The sequence below is a fragment of the Euprymna scolopes genome, chromosome 21, assembly GCF_053919585.1.
Source record: "Euprymna scolopes isolate OS-2025 chromosome 21, ASM5391958v1, whole genome shotgun sequence".
NCBI classification, from domain to species: domain Eukaryota; kingdom Metazoa; phylum Mollusca; class Cephalopoda; order Sepiida; family Sepiolidae; genus Euprymna; species Euprymna scolopes.
This window is the reverse complement of record NC_136502.1, coordinates 99,732,633-99,752,454: the sequence shown is the minus strand read 5'-3', so window position 1 is coordinate 99,752,454 and position 19,822 is coordinate 99,732,633. Positions and strand designations below refer to the sequence as shown.

At 33.5% G+C, this 19,822-nt stretch overlaps 1 long non-coding RNA gene across 1 annotated transcript in view; it reads right to left on the bottom strand.

Annotated features, from left to right (window-relative positions):
- Positions 1-1,839: 1,839 nt before the first annotated feature.
- LOC145242623 (uncharacterized) overlaps positions 1,840-19,822 on the bottom strand; it is a 135,991-nt gene continuing 118,008 nt past the window's right edge. The window contains exon 3 of the long non-coding RNA XR_013862775.1: positions 1,840-2,092. This is a non-coding gene — a long non-coding RNA (uncharacterized LOC145242623). The remainder of the gene's footprint in view (positions 2,093-19,822) is intronic.

Below are 19,822 nucleotides of genomic sequence, written 5' to 3'. Positions count from 1 at the left end.
AAATTTTAGATATAGATTCCTTGGACATAGATCTAACTTAATAACTTGATTTGAGCCCAAAACAATAAATTTTAAGGGGTCATAATGGGGGTCAAATTAAATAAAAATTCACCTCTGCGGTCTCTTCCAAATTATGACAATTTCTGGTCTAAATATTTGAAATTTTACATAAAGGGTATTCAGAGATAGGGCAAGCTTTTTCATCAGTTTGGGTCGAAAATTTTTAGTTACCAATATATATATGGATGTATGTCTGTTTGCATATCTGCCTTAAACTTTCAATAGAGGCGACGGATTTTACCAAGATCAGTGTCGTTTTAAAGTTCGACCTTTCATACAACAAATATCGAAAAATTGGCTAAAAACATTAATATCTTCCCCTTCAACCAGGCACTTTTCTACAGAGGGGGGGGGTTATTTTTTTCGCCGATATTTTTGAAAGTTATCCTCTTCTTTAGATTGTCTTGCCTTAATTTAAAAAAAATGTCGCTTCCGGTTTGTTGGTGGTCGTAACAGCATAAACGTTATTTTTTACCCCGTTCTTTTCCTCCTTCGCGGTACGTGTTCGAGCCTTCCTTCCTACTACCACATTTTTTTTTTGCTCAACATACACATTCAAACACCCGAGCAACATCGGGCTGAAATGCTAGTATATATATAATGCATAGGCTTACCGCCAAAAAGACCAGAGTACGCACTAATGATATATATATATATATATATATATATATATATATATATATATATATATATATATATATATATATATATATATATATATATAGTAGACGTGCATTCACTGTCCATGGGTGTGGCTTTAATCACATCAAACCAGAACGTAACAGCATTTCACTCCAGTTTTTTTTATGGTTGTATCTATGTTATATAGTATCTTTGCTATTTATTTAACTTTAGTACTATCAGGGAGACCCGACGTTGCCCGGGATTGAATGAGGATTAACGAATGTTTCGCCCTTCCATATTTTATTGTCATCGAAATCGGTGAAATAGTATATTTTTCAATCAAATCGATTCATAGCCTGCTCTAGTTATGGACTCATTGTAATGCACCGGAAGGATTCTTTACGTCCCTTATCCGAAGTGACTTAGTCTACAATACATTGTAGTATGCATTGCACCGTAGAGAACCTGCTGTTGATTTTATAAAATTATTTTATATAATGACTTGAATTAAAGTTTTAAATGCACAAGTCAAATATGCTTCAATTTTGAAAGCGCCTCGATCATATCAAAGAACATGCTGTGTATTTTATATGTGGGGTCATTTTACTTGCGCGATGATAATGGCTTGAATCAAAATTAAAAATGAAAAAGTCAAGTATCATGCTTCAATTATGCTCTAAACAGAAACATTCACTTCGAACGCGCCCTTGTCATATCAAAGAACTTATTGTTGATTTTATATTGCAGGCCTTTTGGCTTGTGTTGTAATAAAACTTCTCAAATATACTTGTGATATTAGGCTGTGTAAGGAGTGAACTTTAGTCAAATTCGCCTGTTTATTCTTTCATCGGATTTTTTCAATTATCGGTACTTATCGAAGATATTCCGGTACAAAAGCTATCTAATAACACTGCGAGGAACATAAAGTATATTTGTGTGACATTAAAGAAAATATCGGCGAACCCTTTTTCGAGTCTGTCGAGGGAAAAGATGGCCTGTTTATCAAATTGAGATGCCATCCTTCATGTTGTTTAATGAATTGAATTGTAGAATGATTGCAAAGCAAAAGGTCGCATAATGATGACAAAAACATACCGATATATGCATTAGTGAAAGAATGTAGATTTATTTACATAAATATACATATGCGGAAAGAATAATAGTCCGTTGAGAAAGGAGTAACATTACTTGCGGTTAGTCAGAAAAGTTATTAGGGTGGCCATGCCAACCAGGAGCGGGCTCCCGTCACATCTTGCCTAGTCGAGAGTTCAGCCGAAAAGAAGGAGAAATATACAGAACAGGAAGTGACGTGGCTGTGTCGCTCTCCAGTTACCAGGGTTAAAGGGCGACAATCGAGTTAGTCTGGGAATTTCAATTCGCACAAGTCCATAGGGAACGAACTCACACACTGAAACACAGAAACAGACGAATCAGACAAGGCCAAACTATTTGCAAAGAACTTTGTAGCTAATTCTACCCTATGCGACGAAGGCCATCAACTCCCCATATTTCCTCCTATAACACAGAACAAGCTAGGTAACATACAAATATCCGTGCATGAGGTCGCCAAGCTAATAAAAAACCTAGATTCCAGTAAAGCAACTGGCCCTGATGGCATCCCAATTATAGTGTTAAAAAAGCTTCAACCAGAACTTGCTCCCATACTTACGAAACTATTTAAGCGCTGCCTTAAGGAGAAGTGCTTTCCGACCCCCTGGAAGACCTCCTCAGTTTGCCCTGTATTTAAGAATTCAGGTGATAAGTCATCTCCCTCTCAATACAGACCAATAAGTCTTCTCTGTGTTATGAGTAAGTTACTTGAATCAATATTAAATAGAGAAATAGTAAACCACCTCAGCAGGAATAACCTTCTTAGTGACACACAATATGGTTTCCGCTCTGCAAGATCTACCGCAGATGTGCTGACGGTTAAATCACACAGGATTAGTGAATCTCTTGACAAAGACTTCCTTTCTAGGGCAATTGCTCTCGACATATCAAAGGCCTTTGACAAAGTATGGCATAAGGGTCTACTTCACAAGATTTCCAGCTACGGTATAACTGGAAATGTTTTCTCAATCATTAAATCATTTCTCTCTGATAGGCTCATAAGAGTAGTGGTAGATGGACAAAAATCGGAGGCCTGCAATATAAATGCTGGAGTCCCTCAGGGGTCAATCCTGGGCCCAACTCTCTTCCTGATCTACATCAATGACCTCCCTAAACACATACTTAAATCATTCGTTGACATCTATGCTGATGACACGACCATCTACGGCAACACATCAAAGGCTGTAAATGACGAAGTTCTCTCGGATTCTCTCTCCTCTGATCTCGAGCGCGTGGTTCAGTGGGGGAAGATGTGGCTAGTTACCTTTAATGCATCCAAAACCAAACTCCTATCCTTACATCATCAACGCTCTGATCCCCAGCTGGCATCAATTGTGATGGATGGCTCTCGTCTGGGTGAGGCCCCGTGTTTTGACAAGCTTCTGGGTTTGACCTTTACTCCTGATCTGAAATGGAACACGTACATCAAGTCTGTGGCCAAGGTCGCAGGAAAGATGGTGGGATCCTTCTACCGCTCCAGAAGATATCTCACTACTGATGCAATTCTCTATCTATATAAAAGCCAAGTACGGCCAAGGATGGAATACTGTTGCCATATCTGGGCAGGAGCTGCCAAAAACAGCCTATCATGCCTTGACAGAGTACAAAATAGACTTCGTGGTTTAGTGGGGGATGCCCTTTTCTCTACACTGCAACCCCTCTCCCACAGAAGAGACGTTGCGAGCCTATCCTTGTTTTATCGTTATTTTCATGGCAGGTGCTCGTCTGAACTCCAATCCCTGGTCCCCCCTCGCCAATCTTTCACGAAAAACACCCGTCTAGCTGAATCCACTGTGAAAAATTTCCCCCACTCTATATCTGTGCCTAAATCAAAACGCGGATTTCATGAGCAAAGCTTCTTTCTTAGAACTGCACGCCTGTGGAACTCTGTTCCGTCTGCCTGCTTCCCTCCGGACTACAACTTGGATGTCTTCAAGTCTAATGTTAACAAATTCCTAATGAACCGGCCCCCTAATTAAACACTTCATAAAATCTCCTCACTAACGTGATGTACTTACAATAACCCTTATCCCTGAGTGGCTTCCGGGCCTTGATAAGTGGTGATCACTGTGTAAAAAAAAAAAAAAAAAAAAAAGTTTCTTTTGTTTTGTTTTTTAATATTAGTAGATATATAAAAAAAGAAGTTTCTTTTCTGAATCACGTAAATTACAAACAGAATAAGAATGATTTCAATTTCATACCAGAAAAATTTTATGCTGAAACACAAAAATATTCCGTAGGCTTCATTCTATACAATTAATTGAAGACAAGTTGCTATTTTAAACACATCTCGGGGATGCAAGTGTATACCTTTCTTTACGGTATTAGTACATATATGAACATAAATACACATGTCGTGTTCGTTTAGCTGCATCACTATCGATGAGACAAATCGCGAAACCCCAAACTCTTAAGCAGAAAGGGTTGATGTGCCGTAAACAGGCACACTAAATCCATATTATAAAACCGTAATATGAAGCTTTGATTCAGTTGTATGGTTTTGTTGGAGAACGGCTACACTACAACACAACACAACGAAGTTCGTAAATGTCCTCACCGGAGGAATGTAATATTCAGTGTAGTATTAAGTTGTCCCAAAAATTCGTAATTACTTAAGAAAAAAAAAAAATGAAATTGTATGCAATTTTTAATTGATTTTTGTTTTTCGTTTATCTTATTATAGATATCTCTATCTTTCTATTTCAGATGAGAGATGATTAAATTTAGCTGCGAGTTTTGATTTGTTACTGCTGGAAGCGAGATCTTTCAGCCAGGAAATCCACAGAAGAGACTTGTGCAGCTAAAAGTGAAGGAACAATTGAGGCGATCTCACTTTACTGTAAACAACTGGAGCGTGTGTACGAAAAGTTGAAGCAAAAGTACCCGATTCTGATCAACCGAAAGCTCGCTTTGATGCAGCAGGATAATGTCAAGCCACACATCGTCAAGAAGACCAAGACAAGTTTGAAGAGCTAGACGGCGTTGAGGTTCTAACACATCAAGCCTACAGTTCTGACTGTTTTTCCGCTCAATGCAACACTTTCTGAAGGGTTGCCGATCCGAATCGTTTTATTAAGCTTGTCAAAAATTATTTGATTCCAAGCAGACTGAATGGTACTTTGATCAGATCTGAAAGTTTGTAGATCGATGGTAGAAAGTCTTGCAAAATGATGGTATTTATTTTGAGGAATTTTTTTTTTTTAAATTTAAACATTTTTTTTTTGTTATTTCTTGACGAATAAAATTGCAGTTTTTTGCAAGTGTTTACGAACTTTTTCGATAACCTGATAAGAGAGAGAGAAACGATGGAAATAAGTGTTACGCCATTCATTATGATTATGCAATATCCCAACATCTAGATACTGAATGGAGCTTTTAAACCTTCTCTAAAGATATCGAACAAAAGAAAGAAAATAGCAACTCTGTCCCTAATAATTCTAGCTTAAACAGAGCTAAGGCATGTATAACAGAGCGCGGATGCGCGGATGCGGCTATATGCGAATACCGAGCCGTGTGCGAAATTACATCATGTCACATATTACGGACAAAGAAAAAGGCTATAAAAAGGAAAAATAGCACGTTAGAGAAGACGATCACCTTAGAGACGTTGGTGACGTCACAGCCGTAACGAGGTCATGCGTGGCAGGAGAATGAGGAAGTAAATGTTGTTGTTACAAAAAAATCGAGTTATCACTTGTCTTCTGTTCCATTGTGATGTAGACTGCTACAGCGTGTTGGTTCCCTTTTAAGAGTTACGCATGAAAAGAAACTGGAATCTCAAGGAAGATCTCTATCATTCCAGCAATCATAGGAGCAACCGGACTCATGAAAAAATGATTTCAAAAACTAACTAGCAAATATACCCGGTGAACCAAGGGTAATAGAATCCGACTACTTGTAATTAAATGGATGTTGGAATTCTAAAAAAGGTATCTCGTTAGGAATCTCTGAGCAAGCAGGTGAATATCTGACATCCGATAATATGTCTTTTCCCCAGAAAAAAAAATATATAAGAAAGCTTTTAAAGACACAATGGTTAAAATCACCCAGAATTTTCTGGAAGATATAGGAATTGGTTTTGTTTTTACAGATCTATTTGCATCGTTTCAGTTTTCAACTTGATTTCTTAAAGTGGACACAAAGACTTGCTTCTACTGTCACAAAGACTTGGAATCGAATATTCCTTCTCAACGTTGACCAACAAAATCCATTTTATGGCTCTCATGTGCAAAATATTTCTTCTTATTCAATTAGATAGCAGAAATTCTTCATATTTGCCTCCCACCCGCACCGGTGTCTGAAGATATTTCTCATCTTACATTCGTATCAAGAAAAATGAAGTTGGTCCCAAGATGAAAATTATTGTTGTCACTGCCAGACAAACGTCATGCATACAGCTCGCTTTACTGTCACAAAACTGAACAAAATATTCAGGCGTCGCATTTTCGTCGCTTTGTCTGTCACGTTTAGCGTTGGAATATCGTTTCAGATTGAGTTTCCGTTTGTCTGTCTGTTAGGCTGAAGTATGAAATAAATTTGTCATTGCTAAACGCCCAGATTAAATGCACGTATTTTTAGAATATTTGTTTTTGTTTTCCTTTGTATGCTTTTCTTTAAAACTATTCTTTTTAGTCTCAGACAAGCCACAATGCCACTTGGACGTAAGGGCCTACCATTTGGGATCATATCAACAGAGACACTCTATAGGGAATTTAGCAGAGAGATTTCTGTTAGCATTACGTTTGAATTTCTGCATGTTAGTAGAGTCAGAGAAGGAGACCGGGAGGGAATTCCAAAGTTCAGCATTTCGAGAAAAAAAACTATTAGAGTAGAAGATTTTATAGCATCTAGCGATATATACAGTAAAGGAGTTGGATTTTGCAGCTTGTCGGGTAAGTCGAGAGTATTTATGTCGAGGGGAAACAAGTGCTACGAGCTCGTCAGAGCACATGCCATTAAAGTACTTGTACAACAGGCAGAGCGATCCAGCATTGGAGCAATGATTTAGAGATTGGGGTTTAGTTCGTAGTGCGGGATCTATTAGGTTGAATACTCTTTTTTTGGACCTATCTGAAAGAGAGAGAGAGAGAGAGAGAGAGAGAAAGAGAGAAAGAGAGAGAGAGAGAAAGAGAGAGAGAGAGAGACTAGTGGTAGATGTAGCAGCCCATATGTGGCAACAATACTCTATACGTTGACGAATGGTGGTTTTGTAGAGGTACAGGATACTCTCAGATGTGAGTACTTTTCTAGCACGGTAGAGGGAAAGGGAAAGGGAGAGGGAGAGAGAGAGAGAGAGAGAGAGTGGGGGGAGTCACCATTTGAGGTTGCATTTGAACATTAAGCCGAGGAGTTTGAATGAATAGCTCTTAAGTAGTGTATTAGCAGTCCTGGCAATTAGACGTTGAGAAGGTTTCTTGTAATTGTTAAAGGAAAGAAGATTAGTCTGTGCAGCCTTAAATGTTACCATCCGTTTACATCGTCATTCAACTACCGACATCTTATAGAAAAGCTTGTCTAAAAAGATTTCAGCACAGAGCTTGTAATAGAAATTGTTGTGAATGTCTGTAACCAAAACTACGTTGCTATATAATTCGAAGATGATTGGTTCATTTTGTTTGTCTGTTTTGCGGCATAGCACCCATTTAGAATCAGTTAATATCGAAAGACACTTATTGTGAGCATTTCATTGTATGTTTTCACAGCGGCATTAACCCTAAACAAGATGAACGGCTTCCTCTAAAGAACGAAGTTCCTAGATAATATCAAATTCACAAGCAGTCTCCAGTCGCAGGTATATCCTATTCAAGGTACATGTAGACGTTTGGTTTTTGCAGTTCTTGCAAAGAGCTGTCGACGTTATCCTACATACAGCGCATAGTACCTTAAATGGTTACTAATCTGATACATGCCAATCTCAACGTTGCTTAACTTCAGTTATATAACGAGAACCGGAGTGTCAACGTGATTATGCTGCGTGTGTGTTTATTGTATACGATTAATTAAACACAATCGAATTGTTTTATTCATAACCAGGGAATTGTTGGTTCATGCCTTTGCAAATAGTATTGAACATGATCTATTCGACAAGATTTGAACATTACAGCCGATACCCAAGTCTGCGATGATATTCATTATTTCAACCATGCTGTCTCTTAACGATAAAGTTGAAAAGAAATAATGAAAATTTATACTTATATTTATGATTTAGTTATTGTTCACGTTATATTTGTTTATCTCGGTCATGAAAGAGATTATATTTTTATCTCACCCATTCAACAAAGAATTCCCATACCAAATGCACATTTACACAAAGGAAAATCTAGCTGATCTCATTGATATGTGTAGTAAAATTAGCAGTTTCTAATTATTCTTTACTTTCAACTAACAATCTCCAACGTAAAATTTGAAAAAAAAAAAAAAAATTCAAAGCTCGCTACACCAATATCTAACACACTGCCGTCAAAGGTTCTGCTACAAAATCGACACACTACCCTACAAGCTTGAAACTCCAAATTTCGACACATCGGTGTCAAATCCTGCTACTCCAAAATCTGACACACTGCTGTCAAATTCTGCCACTCTAAAATTCGACACATTTCTGTCCAAACTCGCTACTCTTAAATCAAAGGCACTATTTTCAAAGGTCTTGCTTAAAAATTCTATACATTACTGTCAAATCTACTCCAAAATCCGAATGGAAAACCAGACGTTTTACTTAAGCTGGCAGCATCTCATCTGCATATGCGAGATTGTTTAAGATAAATTAACTAGATGCCCTTATTTTTTTTTTATGCAGCAGCTGAACCCTACAAGACATTACAACACAATATGTATTATCTTAAACTATTTACGAGAAATAATAAGAAAACCAGAATTTTTAGCAAGGCTATAACATGGATCTCGCAATGAAAGAGTGTGCACTACTTGAGATGAAGCAGAAAACCCACCAAACAATGGAGCGCGCAGAATAAGAGAACGCGTAACTATAAATACCCGGGAATCCTTAAAACAACCACAATTAAATCAAGATACCAGAAGTGAATAGCAGACAATAGCAAAAAATCTGCTGGTAAATAAATGCTAAACCAAATAAAAGTAATGGTCAGTATCTGTATTAAGATACTTTGTATCATTCATTAACTAAACAAAATAAGAATTAGACATATTAACTAAGAAAAGATGGCGCAATGTATTCTACCAGAAGAATGATATGAGCAAATCCCTTTAAAAAAGGGGGAAAGTTAAAAGAAAAATCCCATAATCTAATTCATCCACAACGGGTTTGTATTCGCTTTAATAACGGTTAATACATAAGTAGAGCTGAATGCATTTGATCCTTTAACGAATACATTTATTCCACAACTAAATCATAAAAGTCGCAAACGTTTATCATTTCGATGATTTCATCAAATCTGTATGAGAAAAATACAAGATCTCCAGAGTTTTAATATATATATATATATATATATATATATATATATATATATATATATATATATATATTTATATATATATATATATATATATATACAGCCAGTAGAGTTTAGTTTCCTAGAAGTACATCCAATGAAACAACATGTGTCTACCAAAGAGTGCTCAATGAATGAACAGAGCAGGTATATTAAATTAATTTATACAAACATTAATGGCTACATATGTGCATACATGTTTCTGTAATCATCCGCGTTGGGGGATTACGTCTTCAGGCCAAGAATTACCGTCGAAAACTGATATTTCAATCAAAAAACATTTTCCTATTTCGTTTGTAAAGTTAGAATGTAACCTGGGTGGGAGTCATAACTCGGTGAGAGGACAAGTGAGGTCTTTGAAGATAATAAACATCTTCTTTTTCATTTCCCTTTCTCTCTATCCATCCCATCTTTCGGTTTTTATGGCATAAGGTACTTGAGAATTTAGTATTTTTGTCTTACAGTCTGTAAATTAAAAACATTTGCTATGGTCACTGAGTACTGACCGGTGTTTTTCAATCAACACCCATCCACACACATACAGGCATACACACACAACACACACACACACAAACACACACACACACACACCTACACACAGACACACACGTTAATACAGAAATTCAGAAGCGAATATATGCTGTTCATTTTATTTTACTCACACACACGCACTGAAACTCGGCAATAACTATAACTACGCAAGAATAAAATTAAAATTAAAATAAGGTAAATAAAACAAATAAATAAAAAATAAAAAATAAAAGATAAAAAATAAAAACAAATAAACAGAATAAGAATAAACATAAAACCTCGAAAGTTATCTAAACTCCACATGTACATATATATATATCTATTAATATACTTATAAACGCCTACACCCTGCTACATCCGCGTATATATACAGACACACATATATAGACATACATAGACATATAATGGTCATATACAGTTATGACATGTTTACATCCATACCTACATACGTAGTAATATCCATGCGTGGAATCTCAAATTCAGACATCCATGTACACACTTGGGTACCATACATCATGACTGTTATTATATCAAAACTAATATATATCCCACTAATAATCCTAGTAATAATAATTCTTGTAATATTGATAATATTAATGACACCACCAATATCAATAATAATAATAATAATAATAATAATAATAATAATAATAATAATAATAATAATAATAATGTATAATTGGGAATTCTAAAACCCGTGGACTCCACCTGGATACACGTCCTCATAAATCAACCCATATATATATATATATATATATATATATATATATATATATATATTTATATACACATACACACACATATCACATATACATAGATATACACATATATATACACATACACACACTTACATATACACACACATATACATATATACATACAGACACACGTACACATATTTATATATATAAGTACTAATACATATATACACACATACATATACACATACATATACACACACGCGCACGAGCATACACACAATACATACACATTCAGACCATCCGCAGGTGCAGACAACATCCCCATCTACTCGTGTCTCCACATCTCCACAGACGTATACAAGACACATACACATATATATATATACACCAACACAGACCACCGCATACACCCACATACACACACACACGCGCAGGTATACACAGAAACCCGGTCACTCATAACGCAGGAAAACACAGCAATACATGCACAAATGCAAAGACATTTTTCAATAATAATAAGGTGCCTTTTTTAACCTCAGTAGCGTGGTAACCCCTCTATATATGAAATAGCATGACATTACATTCGCACGGGTGTATATATACATATATAACATATATACTAATACATTCAGACACCCATACATGTTAATACATGTTAATTTCCTTGACATTACTTTAGATCTTGATTCAAATACTTTTAAACCATATATGAAGGATACACCCACAGTCTTACCATCCACCATCCATTATTAAACATATACCGTTATCTATTGAAAGTAGAATAAGTAACAATTCATCTGATGAAGTAACTTTCAATGATTACAAAGCTATTTATAATACAGCACTTAAAAATAGTGGGTATAAAGACATAGAGATAAAATATAAAGTAACTAACGCTAGCACAAATGGATCTAGAAATCGTAGTAGGAAAATTATTTGGTTCACACCCCCCTTTAATATAATGTTGAAAACAAAACTTGGAACAAAAGTTTTACAACTTATTAACAAGCATTTCCGACCAAATAATATACTACATAAAATATTTAATAAAAATACATTAAAATTAAGTTATAGCTGTAGTGATAACTTAGAAAGGATTATAAAAAAGCATAATGGAAGAATATTAAGGATGACTAATAGAGAAGGTGTAAATACTAGTGCAAACACGGCTGTGAATAAATGTAACTGCCAAAAGCCCGGAGAATGCCCAATAAAATATGAATGTCTGTCCTCGTCAGTGGTATACCAAGCTAGGATATTCCCGGTAGAGAACCCAAGGGACGAAAGATCTACATAGGGAGTACCCAAATGACTTTCAAAAATAGATTCTATGGACATACACGCTCGATGAGTAATCAAACATATGAAAAGGACACTTCCTTATCGTTATATTACTGGAAATTAGTTAGAGAAAATAAAACACCTAGTATAGAATGGAAGATTATTAGAAGGGCCAATACTTGCCACTCATTGAACACACCATGTCCATTATGCTTATCAGAAAAACTTGAGATAACTAGGTTTAAAGATAGGGATAAATTATTAAATATTAAACAAGAAACTGCTATATCCTGCAAACATTTCAGAATACACGCACTTAAAGAACTCTAAATTAGTAGACCAGAACAACTATGAGTACAACTAACCTCCATCAAATAACCCCCCAAAGAGGATAAGTGAGGTCGCAACTATGATCCTACCCGTATGGATTGCATAAGTCGCTTAATATTCTACTTCATCAAGCAGTTATAATATTACTAACCTAAATAAATACCTGTATGAAAGTGTATTTGAACCAAACGAGTAATAGATTGTTTTGGAGAAACCTCGTAATAATGTATGCATATGGATATTTTTTGGGTGTATGCATGTATGGATATATGATCTTTATATACATGGGTAGGAAGATTAATTTAATATAAAAAAAAGGATAAATGAATAAATAGATGAAAGAAAGTAAGGAATGAAAGGTGAATGAAGGAAAAGGGAATAAAGAAATAAGGGTGAATAAATAAAGATGAAGGTAAGTACTACAATATATAAGCTTCTATACTCAGTTTGTATAACCTAAATACTCTGATTTCTGTCATATGTTATTATATATTATTATTGTATCGTTATACATCTTATGTATATCTGCCTAACCATCGAAAGAGTGCTTGCTTAATATGAAGATAGGCCTATGAACTTCAAGCGGAATTCACTATAAATTTTACGTAGTATAAATTTTTACGTAGTAAAAAAACATACAACGTGGGAAAAGGTAACAAGCGGGTGGGGCCGTGTAATATAACTATGCATGTGGAGTTTAATAGAAAAGGATAATTATGTAGTAAATGAATTCATGTCTATTTCTACTTTAGATTATTATTTGGTGGCAGGGTACACATATATATATGTCTGAATTTTGTGTAAGTATATATGTATAAATGTATTTATGTATGCGTCTATGTTTGTATGCATATGTGTGTGTATGTATATATGTGTGTATGTATATGTATGTATATCGATGTATTTGTATATGTGTATGTATGTATATATGTATATATATGCATATATATTTCTGTACTATTATAAGAGGCTGTCTCGTATATGATAGTTGTAGCAATGTATATTACAAGTATGTATGGGTGTCTGAATGTTTTAGTATATATGTTATATATGTATATATACACCCGTGCGAATGTAATGGCATGCTATTTCATATATAGAGGGGTTACCACGCTACTGAGGTTAAAAAAGGCACCTTATTATTATTGAAAAATGTCTTTGCATTTGTGCATGTATTGCTGTGTTTTCCTGCGTTATGAGTGACCGGGTTTCTGTGTATACCTGCGCGCGTGTGTGTATGTGGGTGTATGCGGTGGTCTGTGTTGGTGTATATATATATGTGTATGTGTCTTGTATACGTCTGTGGAGATGTGGAGACACGAGTAGATGGGGATGTTGTCTGCACCTGCGGATGGTCTGAATGTGCATGTATTGTGTGTATGCTGGTGCGCGTGTGTGTATATGTATGTGTATATGTATGTGTGTATATATGTATTAGTACTTATACATATAAATATGTGTACGTGTGTCTGTATGTATATATGTATATGTGTGTGTATATGTAAGTGTGTGTATGTGTATATATATGTGTATATCTATGTATATGTGTGTGTATGTGTATGTATATATATATATATATATGGGTTGATTTATGAGGACGTGTATCCAGGTGGGGTCCACGGGTTTTAGAATTCCCAATTATACAGTCTTATTATTATTATTATTATTATTATTATTATTATTATTATTATTATTATTATTATTGATATTGGTGATATCATTAGTATTATCAATATTACAAGAATTATTATTACTAGGATTATTAGTGGGATTAATATTAGTTTTGATATAATAAGAGTCATGATGTATGGTACCCAAGTGTGTACATGGATGTCTGAATTTGAGATTCCACGTATGGATATTACTACGTATGTAGGTATGGATGTAAACATGTCATAACTGTATATGAATATTATATGTCTATGTATGTCTATATATGTGTGTCTGTATATATACGCGGATGTAGCAGGGTGTAGGCGTTTATAAGTATATTAATATATATATATATGTACATGTGGAGTTTAGATAACTTTCGAGGTTTTATGTTTATTCTTATTCTGTTTATTTGTTTTTATTTTTTATCTTTTATTTTCATTTTTTATTTTTTATTTATTTGTTTTATTTACCTATTTTAATTTTAATTTTATCTTGCGTAGTTATAGTTATTGCCGAGTTTCAGTGCGTGTGTGTGAGTAAAATAAAATGAACAGCATATATTCGCTTCTGAATTTCTGTATTAACGTGTGTGTCTGTGTGTAGGTGTGAGTGTGTGTGTGTGTGTTGTGTGCGTGTGTGTGTGTTGTGTGTGTGTGTCTGTATGTGTGTGGATGGGTGTTGATTGAAAAACATTGGTCAGTACTCAGTGACCATAGCAAATGTTTTTAATTTAGAGTCTGTAAGACAAAAATACTAAATTCTCAAGTACCTTATGCCATAAAAACCGAAAGATGGGATGGATAGAGAGAAAGGGAAATGAAAAAGAAGATGTTTATTATCTTCAAAGACCTCACTTGTCCTCTCACCGAGTTATGACTCCCACCCAGGTTACATTCTAACTTTACAAACGAAATAGGAAAATGTTTTTTGATTGAAATATCAGTTTTCGACGGTAATTCTTGGCCTGAAGACGTAATCCCCCAACGCAGGTGATTACAGAAACATGTATGCACATATGTAGCCATTAATGTTTGTACGCACATAGTAAGTTATGAAAATATATATGACAACTGATCTACACAGAATAGTTTGTGTTTAATCCTCGTGAGGATCCGTCAGGCTACGTAGCACTATTCACATTATTGAGCACTGTTAAGTAAATATTGACACTATATACATGTAATAATAATAATAATAATAATAATAATAACATTAATAATAACCATAATAACAACAAAAATAATACACGCACACACAGACATATATATATATATATATATATATATATATATATATATATATATATATATAATAAATATATATAAGATAAATATAATATTATATATATATAATATATATAAGATAAATATTATATATATATATATATATATATATATATATATATATATATATATATATATATATATAAGATTTTGCTTGTGCAAATGGAAATTCAATTGACTTTCTTGAAGTTATATATTTGAATTTTACCGTCACTGGATTATTTATCTTTCACCAATCTGTTCATTCACGTGTAATCACCTTTTTCTTCGCCATATTCCCTCTGCTTCACTTTTTTGTTATCAAGTAAGATATTTGACTTACTTGTTGTTTCATCAAATACTTTTGCATGCAAAATCCGATCCAGCATTTTGCTAATTCCTACCCGATGATGGGAAGGAAAGTATTTCTTCGAAACTCCGCGGATTAAGGACTATCCACTTATGTAGTGTTTCCTTTTCAGATTAAATATGTTTTTAACTCTTTTTCAAATCGTTTTTTAACATGTTTTATTAACTGTTTGCTCGTGTATATATATATATATATATATATATATATATATATATATATATATATATATATATAATATAATATAATATAATATAATATAAAGCTGGATGTCTGTGTGTGTGTGTGTGTGTGTGTGTGTGTGTGGTCACGAATAGGCTCCTACTATATGGTTGACTATTTTAAAAAACTGATTACATATAATGATAGAAGATGTATCGAGACACAGGAATGGGTATATTTGATCTGGCATAATGATGATTCATTAAAATTGTGTGGTCTGTGTTCGCGCCTGGTCCACAAAGTATGAAAATAAAAAATTTAAAAATTAAAAAAAAAAAAGATTTACAAGTGTTTTTGATATAGATGTACGTAAGAATACTTTGATAAGTATATTTTTACTTAAATAGGGATGGTATAATAAAATTGTGGGGTCTGCTTTCGCGCCTGGCCTTCATAGAATGGAAATAGGCACAAACTTTAATAAAGACTTTTCATATCTATCTGCGTAAGTATACTTTGATAATTCTGTTTCAGTTTGAAGAAATATGGTATAATAAAATTATGGGGTGCTCGTTCGCACCTGACCTCCACAGAATGGAAATATATCACAAAGTTTAACAAGGTTTTTTAATATAGATCCACCGAATATTGTGATAAGTTTTCCAGTGTGAACAGGTATGGTATAATAAATTATGGGGTTTATCTATTTTATTTTTACTTTCATCATATTTTGCTTTGGTTTTGATAGCCCCAAATTAGACCGAAATTTAAAACCCTTCCTTTTCATAACCTATCATACTTTCATAAATTAGAGTCCATTTTCCGTAGGCTGTTTTTGAACCTAGCCAACGACGGGTACTTTTGCTAGTATACATATATATATATATATATATATATATATATATATATATATATATATATATATATATATATATAAATATATATATAAATATATATATATATATGCTATATTTATGAGATAAGAGAGCCTATACAAATGAAAACATAATAAACATCGCATAATGACTTCGCTTTCTGATCTGTAAGGCGACAAACTGCTAGTACGCATGCGCTGTAGATCCTATCTCTTTCTTTCTTTGTTTTTCTACCTCTTTCTCTCTCTCCCCCCCCCACACACACATATGTATATATATATATATATATATATATATATATATATATATATATATATATATATATATATATATAAAATCTCTATCTTAAAAAAAAATGCTTTTCACAGTAAATCGGAATTGACCTTTTCAAACTTACGTGGAAATATATTGACAATTTAATCGATAAACATTTTCGAACAATTTATTGCATTCAGAAAAATATTTATGTGGATTTTCTCCTTCTTTGCCGAGTATAAACACAAACACATACACAAACACGCTCACACCTATATATAAAGTGTGCATGTTTATATATTTTATGTACAGGATTCATTCCTAAAATAATGGGTCGATCATTATGAGTCTTATAACAGAGCCGCTAGGCGTAGGGGTTCGTAATGTGGGCTTTTTTTATTTGAATTTAATTTTATGCAAACTAAAAAAAAAAACAAAAAATAAAAACAACAAAGATAAACAGATATCACCGATTTTTGTAAAATCTTAACAATATAAATATAAGCAATTCCTAAATTTCAGTTTCTTTGAAGTATTTTAAATGGTTCTTAGAAAGCCTAATCAAGGGTTAACTTAAAAAAAAAATCCAAATATATCAGATTTGCATTGGACAAGATTAACAGTAATTTGACACCAATTAACCAAGATTCCATGAATTTCAATTTATTCTTAAGACTGCTTAAGCTTGAGCCTTACATTAGAGAGAATTTCAAAAATTAAATGTCGAATTAACAAAGGTGAGTTTACTATGTTATGTTGTAAGTAAAATAATTTATTTGTTCTAATTTTAGTGCCATTCAGCAATTTTTTTTTATATTTTTGATTATGGTGTCCTTACTTAATTATATGTCCAGCGAAAGGAATATATTCGTGTGAAGTAGTTGAGTGGCCTTTGCGACTGTTTCGTGTAATAATCTGTTGAGTTGTCTTCGGAACGTACGTTCGTGGTCGACGCTGGTGATCCTTAGTGTGAGGCGCACCTTCCGACGTTTCTCCACCATTCATAGCTTAATCAGCCAATCATATTCTTGTAAGAAAGAAGAACCCGGATGTGCTCATATTCATTACATTAATTATACATATTTTCCGATTAGTTATCCATAAGTGAAGTCTATTTTGTGTCTATAATAACTTGGTATTTCGCTTCTATTATTTAGTAGTTTTTAGCTTTTTAAAATGTCAGATTTCTAGTTTATCGTTCATGCGTGAACTCTGCGCCTTGGATGTTTAAAATCTAGATTTTCTTTTTTTATTTATTAAACTTGTCTTTATGATTAAAATACCTAGCTTTAAACTTTAAAATTACTTATCCTATGTAGTATTGTGTAATATTTAGGTTTTCATGTGTAAATATTGCGGCTTGGTAAACAATGCATTTAGTTAAGCAGTTATTTTTTAAGGGACAATGTGTGTGGAATTATGCAGTTGCAACTTTTCTCTGCGTTATCAAATTTATTTCTATTTGAAAAAATTAGTACAAGCTGAACCCGTAGAAATTCCACGGTAGTTGAAAAATGTTAAAACACATTATAAATAAATGAATAAAAAATAAAATAAAACAAATAGCAAATTCTTTTCTAACCTTTTTAAAGCTAAAAGAATTAATTTTAAAAATTTACATTTTTTAAATAAATTTTTTTTGTCTGAATAATTTTCCATATAAATTATAAAGAAACAAATATCAATTCAGTTGCACATTATTTTAAGTTTATAAAGAAAATATAATAAAAAAACTTACAGACCCCTCATCATGACTTTTTTTTAAGTTATAAAATGAAATAGCCTATGTGAAACCGTAAACAGACAGCCATGTTTTTCTGAATTATTTTGGAAAGGACATGGTTTTAATGATTTTTAATTGATAAAGAGCGACTAAGAGGGAAGTAATTCGTTTGTTATTAATGTTTGCGATTATGACGATCTTTGGACACTGGGCGTACGGACAAGTAAATTAATATTTAGATTACTGTTAGCGTTATTATTTATTTATATATTATTGTTATGCTATACTGTCATTTTTGGTCTAAACATTTTAAATTTTACATAAAGTGTACAGACATAGGGCAAGCTTTTTAATCGTTTTTTATTTGGCTGAAAATTTGGCTGCCAAGAGGTCAAAGGTCAAAAGCTTTGACCTTTGCGGTCTCTAGCAAACTATACAGCCAATTTTGGGTCTAAACATTTGAAATTTTACATAAAAGGTATTCAAACATGCAGCAAGATTTAAATCAGTTTTGAGGCGAAAATTTGGCTGCGAAAACCTCAAAGTTTAAAAATAAGTTTATATATATATATATATATATATATATATATATATATATATATATATATATACACACACACACAAAGAGTAAGCCTCCATTTTTTTATTCAAGAAGTTGAAGAACTATGGAGACAGGTTTGGCACAATTAAAACGAGTGACCTTTTCTCATTCAGAATATATTTTTCTACATAATCACCGCCATTCTAAATGCAATTTTGACGGGAATTCAATGACACATCTCTGCTTTTGAGGCACGTCCATGACAGGAGTTGCTTTCTTAGAGTTTCACACCATTAATATGTGCAAAAGAGAAATAAAACTATCAGATCATGAATGCATAAGTTCAGTCGTCATAACAATGCAATTTGTAATCTTCTCTGATCCATTGTTGTAACCAGCCACTTTTTAAAAAGCACTGAATACAAAGCCTATATGTGTAAGTGTGTGTAGTAAAATTGGGTTTTATTCACAGTTTTACTGCATATCATCTCATTACTGTCGAAGTACAATATCTATTGAACAAGTTACATGAAGGAGAGATTGTTATTTTAACCATGGCTGGCCTGGGCCCTTACTTTAACTCACGGTGTTTCACAGGTAACATGAATTTGAACAAATCCACTGAAGACATTGTTGCTAAAGTTGCTGCACAGATAGTAGTCTCTGTCTGTCCGCCTCTGTCTGTCAGTCTGTCTGTCTGTCTGTCTGTCTCTCTCACTTTCTACTGTGCTGGATAACAGTAGTTGATAATTAACTACTTGCGGGATATTACTATTTCTGAAAAAGAAAAAAAAAGTATGTTATGATAAATTAATAAAATAAATGAATCGATCGTCTTCGAGGGAGACCTAAGACTCCATTTACATTGGCTATTA